Source organism: Phyllostomus hastatus, unplaced genomic scaffold (assembly GCF_019186645.2).
Source record: "Phyllostomus hastatus isolate PE091 unplaced genomic scaffold, TTU_PhHast_1.1 phas_scaffold_78, whole genome shotgun sequence".
Lineage (NCBI taxonomy): Eukaryota > Metazoa > Chordata > Mammalia > Chiroptera > Phyllostomidae > Phyllostomus > Phyllostomus hastatus.
Window position 1 is genome coordinate 69472163 of NW_025334041.1, and position 6482 is coordinate 69478644.

The window sequence follows — 6482 nt, forward strand, 5'->3', positions numbered from 1 at the left end:
CTGCAGAAGGAACTCTGTCCTCAAACAGACCCTTGACTGGGCGGTCGTGCAGGCCCAAGACACTGGCTCACAGGAAAGTGACGTTGCTTCGTTCCTGAGCCACTTTCCTGCTTCAAGGCAGGCTGCCACACCCAGGCAGCCTCAGGAGAGATGCCCCAGCTCCAGTGGATGTGAAAGGAAACCCTGGGGACAGACTGTCAAAACAATGGCACGAATGTGACGAGAGGATGTCACAGAGTGACAGTCCGTGAACAAATGTATTTTCTCAGGATGAAGGGGAAGTAGAGTGCTGACCGTGGAGGGGAAGCTGGGTGTCAGCAGGGCACAGGGGCTGCTGACACCAAACTCACTACCCATCAGGGCCGGTGTCCAGCTCGGTGGGCCCCTTCTCCGGGGGGGCAGGAAGCTCCTTCCATGTGGTTGGCACCAGCGGGCTTTCCGTCTGCAACAGGCAGGCAGGAGGTCATCTCCTGCCTCCCTCATCAACTGTGAAAACACATGGGCTGTGGCCAGGTGAAACGGAGTGCCCCTTCCTGCCTGCAAGCTCAGTCCCCATCCCTCTGACAGCCGGGAGCAATGAGCACAGTGCCTGCTTCCAAACCCGAGTCTGTTTTCTTTGGATCCCCCTCCAGCACCCCAGCTCTAGGACTCGGGGACTCTTGAATCAACCTCCTGCATCACCAGAGCAAAGACCCTGTTCAGGTCCCCAGCTGAAGGCCCCTGCTAGGCCGTCCTCTGTGGTTCATGGGCCCAGGGCTCAGGTTTTCAACCCACGTTCCAAGGGTGGAGGTAGGAGTGCTGCCTGTGTGGGGTTTGAAACTGTGGGGCTGGTCACAGAGCGCCCTCTCCTCAATCTGGGTGCCTCACGCTGGACAGCAGCCCAAGCACTGGTGCTCCCGAGGTCCCCTGTGGGCCCTGGTGAGGGTGCTGGGGGCCTTCCTCCCAGAGGAGCAGGCACACATTTGCCTCTATTCAGGGTGCAGCTCGAGGGTTTAATCATGTTCCCCACAGTTAGATGTTGAGTTGCTTCCTGCTCTTAACTATCACAGACAAGGCTATGTAAACTTTTGGAGTCATGAGTTCTTCTACATCCTTTCTTCCTTATGAAATATATCTAAAAGCTGCATTACTAGGTCACAGAGTACAAAAGATATCAGGCTTTAAATATAATACCTGTTGCCAAGTTGCTCTCAGTGAGGGTTTTGTGGCTTATATTTCCCTCACTCAGAGCCTTTTTCCTTCTTCCTCGGGGGCTCTTTCAGAGTTAAGGTCAAGGCTGGTGTTGTTTGATCTTTGGATAGTGCTACAAAATACTCAGCGTGTGATGTGTGTGTTGAGAGGAGAGAGGGTTGCAAGTTTATTTTTATTAAGAAAGAAAGTCTTCAGCTCTGCCTGGTGTGGCTCAGTGGATTGAGTGCCGGCCTGTGAAGCAAGGGATCACTGGTTCGATTACCAGGCAGGGCACATGCCTGGGTTGTGGGCCAGGTCCCCAGTGGGGAGCACATGAGAGGCAACCACACATTGATGTTTATCTCCCTCTTTCTTCTTCCCTTCCCCTCTCTCTAAAACTAAATAAATAAAATTGAAAGAAAAAAAAGAAAAACACATTTTAGAAAAAGAAAGTCTTCAATGTCATTCCTTCTATCTTCCTGACCTGTTGTTTAAATCCCTTAGTACATAGATAGTGCTCTTGAAAATAAACAAACCAGAAAGAAAAAGGAAAAAAAAAAGAAAGAATATTGTGTGGGATAGAGAGATTATGGGAAGTTTTCTTTTTCTAGTCAAAATGTTTTTATAATGAAAACGGGAGGGGAGGGTTAGAAATCTCTTTGACCAGAGTGTGGACGAAACCGTCTCAGATGTTAGGCTCATCAGCAGGGAGGATGCCTGTCGACTCACTTGTAAGTTGGACAACGTGAAAGTCCCTTTGTTCCACCGGGAAACCAAAGTCCAGAGCTGGCCCCCATGTCATCTGGCCTGCTCGGGGGGCTGAGTTTTGCTCTAGCTGTAAGCTTTGTGCACGTGCCTCCCAGCTGCCACGCAGCACAGCGAGGCTGCCCTGCACTGGTGCTGGCAGCTGTGCTGGGACCACCCCAGGGCTCTCAGACTGCTCAGGTGGGCCCCAGCTCTGCTGGCTGTGCAGGCAGGGGTGGGACAGGGCAGCAGCATCTTAAATGGACAGACACATGATGGCCAGCGAGGTCCTTCCACTCAGCACCCCAGGGAGAGGAGATGATAGGTTTCACCTGATCGCCTTCAGATTCTGCCCTGCGCTGACCCCGTCACATGAGAGGATGCCTGCCATCTTTACTTTCTTCCTGCCTCCTTCCTTACTGGGAATGGTGACGTCAGGAGTCCCCTCAGGAGGGTGGTCAGGCGGCGAGGGCCGGGCCAAGCCCTCATGGTGCTCTGGCCTACATGTTTAGTACGTGTTTCATGCACAAAGAACTTTCATGGTGCCCTAGTTTTTCTTTTAAAATCAATTTTATAGTAATACATGTACTGGGAGAAAAGTTCAATGAGAACAAGAGAAAAGTGCAAAGAAAATGTCACAATTTTGATCTCTAACTGTGAACACCTGTTATGAGCTAGCTGAATTGTGTCCCCTCCACTGCCAAGTTCATGTGTTGAAGCCCTGACCCCAGTACCTCAGAATGGGGTCTTATTTGGAATAAGGTCTTTAGGAGGGGATTAAGTTAAAATGAGGCTGTTAAGGTGGGCCTTGATTCAGTCTGACTGGTATCCTCATAAGAAGAAGGTGTCCTTATAAGAAGAGGGTATCCTTCTGTCCATTGATCCCCAAATTGCACAAAGTGGGTATGGCACACACTTTGGGGCACAGGCCCTTCCCAGGACCCTCCAGCCCTCTGCATGCCCCCCTCACACCCCACTCAGGAGTCCACTATGCAGCTGGGGCCAAAGACTTGCTCCGTGAAGCCACACGTCCCCCGACCCCGGTCTCATCCCAGGGCCGCAGCTTTGACTCGGGGGTGAAGGGAGAGACTTCTGTTTCCTCTGCCCCTGCTAAGTCGGCCTTGGCTGAGGCAGGGCCCAGGGAATGACCCTGTCACATGGGAGAGAACACTGCAGAGAGGAAGAGCCCACTTACCGTCTCAAGAAGTCTCCCCGTATCCACTTACAGGAGGATGAAGAGAGAGCTTTGTCTTTTACATTACATTCTAGACTTTGTTGTTGTTGTCTTTAAATTTGGGTCCTTTAGATAGTAGAAAGTTCCAGAATATATTAGTAAAAGTAAACAGACTTCTCAATGCTTTTGGGATTTCTTTGAAATGATCAGAAGTTAAGAAACTTACTTATCTTACTTAAATTTTTTTTTAACTTTTAAAATTGTCTGCTAGCTTAAGGAGTTTTCAAAACTTTTTAGGTGCATAAACACCTATTTCTGAAACCACTGTATTGTACACTTTCACTTCCCACAGACACCAGGCCGGTGACAAGAAACTGTCTAAACAACGTGCAAAACTGAGGTTCTCGGAAACACGCCTGGGACCTGCCTTTCTGCGTGTGTCTGCTCTGCTGGTCCTTCTGCTGGCCAGTCCTAACCTGTGCCCCTGGAAATCGAGCCCCTTTTCAGGGACCAGCTCCTGTGTTGTCCCCCCAGCTTCACCGGAGAGCCTGCCTCCCGGAGCCGGAGAGGCGGTTCTCTCACCCGTGTTCTGGCCTCCGTCAGAGCATCCCTCACTGTGGCAAAGAGATCGGGTCACCTGCACGCCTCCCTTCTCTGTGCTGCTGGAATCTAGGGTTTGCATGCCTCTTAGACCTGCGGAATCTGGAAATCTCCCCAAACCCTGCTCACTCACCATTGCAAAGGTGTTACCCACTGTGCACAGGTAGACCCTGTAGTCCTGGGCATCTGGACTTGCACTGGTCTTGTGTCTTTTTTGATATGGTCACAACCGAGAACAGCAGTGGGCACGGACTTGGTTTCCCCACAGGAAGCCGCTTCATCCCCAGGCCAGGTCTTACTGCTCTCTGTCTCCAGGGCTAGCCCAGAGCCAGGCACACAATGCCATGGGTTGAAAACTCTCCCTCCATCCAAATTCCCGTGTTGGAGTCCTCGCCCCCAGTACCTCAGAATGTACCTTATTTAGAAAGAACAGTTGCCGATGTAATTAGTTAAGACGAGGTTATACTGAAAGTGGGGTGGGCCCCTAACCCAACATGACTGGCATCTTTACAAAAAGGGAAACCTGGACACAGACATGCACCCAAGGGGAACCGACTGTGACGATGAACGAAGGCAGACTGTGGAGATGCCGCACAAGCAAAGGCACGCCGAAGACTCCAGCAAACCACAAGAAGCTAGCCGCCCGGTGCTGATTCTCCCTGACAGACCTCAGGAGGAGCCACCCCTGCCTCACCTGGTCTGGGATTTCCAGCCTCCAGCGCTGGGAGACGGACGGTAAGGTTTGTCGTTTATGCCATCCAGTTGGCGGAACTCCATCAGGACAAAGTTCCTGGTAATCTCATACAAGAGATGATCTGACTGTGTCATATCCAGGACATGGGCACCTTGGAGGGGCGCCCGGCTGACCCTTCCATGTCTGTGACCACTTCGTATTTGCAGACACCATCCTGGGCTGTCTGAGGATCCTTGCAAAGGCCTGTCTCTGTCACTTCTTGAGGTCGCATTGTGGAGCATTTATTTTTAATAGCAGACTTTTCTCTTACAGTTTCTTTCTTGTGTTTCCTTATATGTCTCATTTTTTTCCCGGGAAACAGTCCACCTGTTACTGTGATGACAGATGTGTGCTTTGGTCTGAGCTTTTGGTACCTGATGTCATGCACTTTCGCTGTCACCAAATAGGAGCCCTGGACTGTGCTCATGGACTTACTGTCCCCTCACAGACAAAAGGGGAGATGCCCTTTCGACTTATTTTCAGCGTGTTCTGTAAGGCTGCATCTCCACCACAAAGCTCCAGTGACAGGTGGAGGGAACCGCAGAGCCACAGATGGATGTTGCGGACTGAAGTGTGTGTCCCTGCAGACTTTACTCATTGGAGGCCCAACACCCATGTGATGGTGTTTGGAGGTGGGGCCACTGGAAGGTGATCAGGTTTAGCTGAGGTCATGGGACTGAGGCATCTTATAAGAGGAGAAAGAGACGAGAGCTGCCTCTTTCCTCAATGTAAGGACACAGAAGGCGGCCAGCCGCCTGCAAGGCAAGAAGGGGGCTCTCACCAGACACCTGCCACCACCTTGATCTTGGACCTCCAGCCTCCAAAACTGTGAGAAATAAATGTCTATTCTTTAAGCCACTCAGCCTGTGGTGTTTTGTTGTAGAAGCCCAAGCAGACTAAGAAAGAGGCTTTGCTTGTCTGCTCCGAAAGGGCTGGCCTTCCCAGTGTGCAGCAGACAGGGATGCAGATGGTGGGTTTTGCAGATTTGGCTACTAAAGGATTCACTCAGAACCAGAGCAGAAACAAAACAATTGTGCCTGAAAGAGACAGGGTGTTCTCCAATGCTATTGATGGGTTTGGAAACCCAGATGCATATGAATTCTCATTGTCCCATAGGATTGAGCCAGCTTCACTCCAAATAGAGAAAGCCAGCCTGCTGTCTGCCCGCCTCAGGCATTGCCTGGGCTCCTACTCTGTGTGCAGGAGTCCCGGGCCTCAGAGACGTAATACTGTGGGGACCCTGCACAGTGTCTCGTGTTGTATGTGTTACAGGAAAGGAGACACAAAGGTATTGTTAGAGGCACAAGTGAGGGAGCAGTCACTTCTAGACGTGTGACTCCTCTCCTGCAGGTGTTGCCGGCATGTCCTCCTGGGCAGCTCATCACCAGACCATGAGGGAGGTGAACACTAGTGTGACTTAAAAATTTCCACATATAAACTGTCCACAGAACTCTGTGAAGACAATGAGATGGCAGCATTTTCTTCTAGCTCACAGCCTGATTATTTTTGCATCTAAATTTAGTTCTGCTCAAAACCTGTCTATTCAGTTCCTACTCTTCATAAGCACTGGGCTAGGTCCCAGGAAGGATACTTACGTGTGGGGCATGGTGTCTGCCCTCAGGGGTACGATCCTGCGAGAGCAATGCCACATGCAGTGCAACGGCATGCAGCAAGGCTGAGCGTCCAACATGAGCTGTGCAGGATGGAGCAGGGAGAGGCCGGCGGGCATCCCCCTCTCCCAGGGGGCCCAAGGGAGAGGGCAGTCTCATCCCGTGAGGGCTGGAGTTGCATTCTTGACAGGTGGGGAGACCTTTGAGGAGCTGCTACATGCAAAGTACAGAGGCAGCTGCGCGTTTGGGCTCATTTGGGCTGCTTGGAACGGAAACCTCGAGATGGGTGTAAGATTGGAGGCACGTACAGAGGGGGGATTCCTGCCTCATGGACAGGTTTCAACTTTGTCTTCTGGGTCCAAGGAGCCTACAAGACATTGTAGTTGTGCTTGGAGGTGATGTGACAAAGGAAGGTGGAAGAAAGGTTGATAGGGTGGGTGGCAGAGTGCTC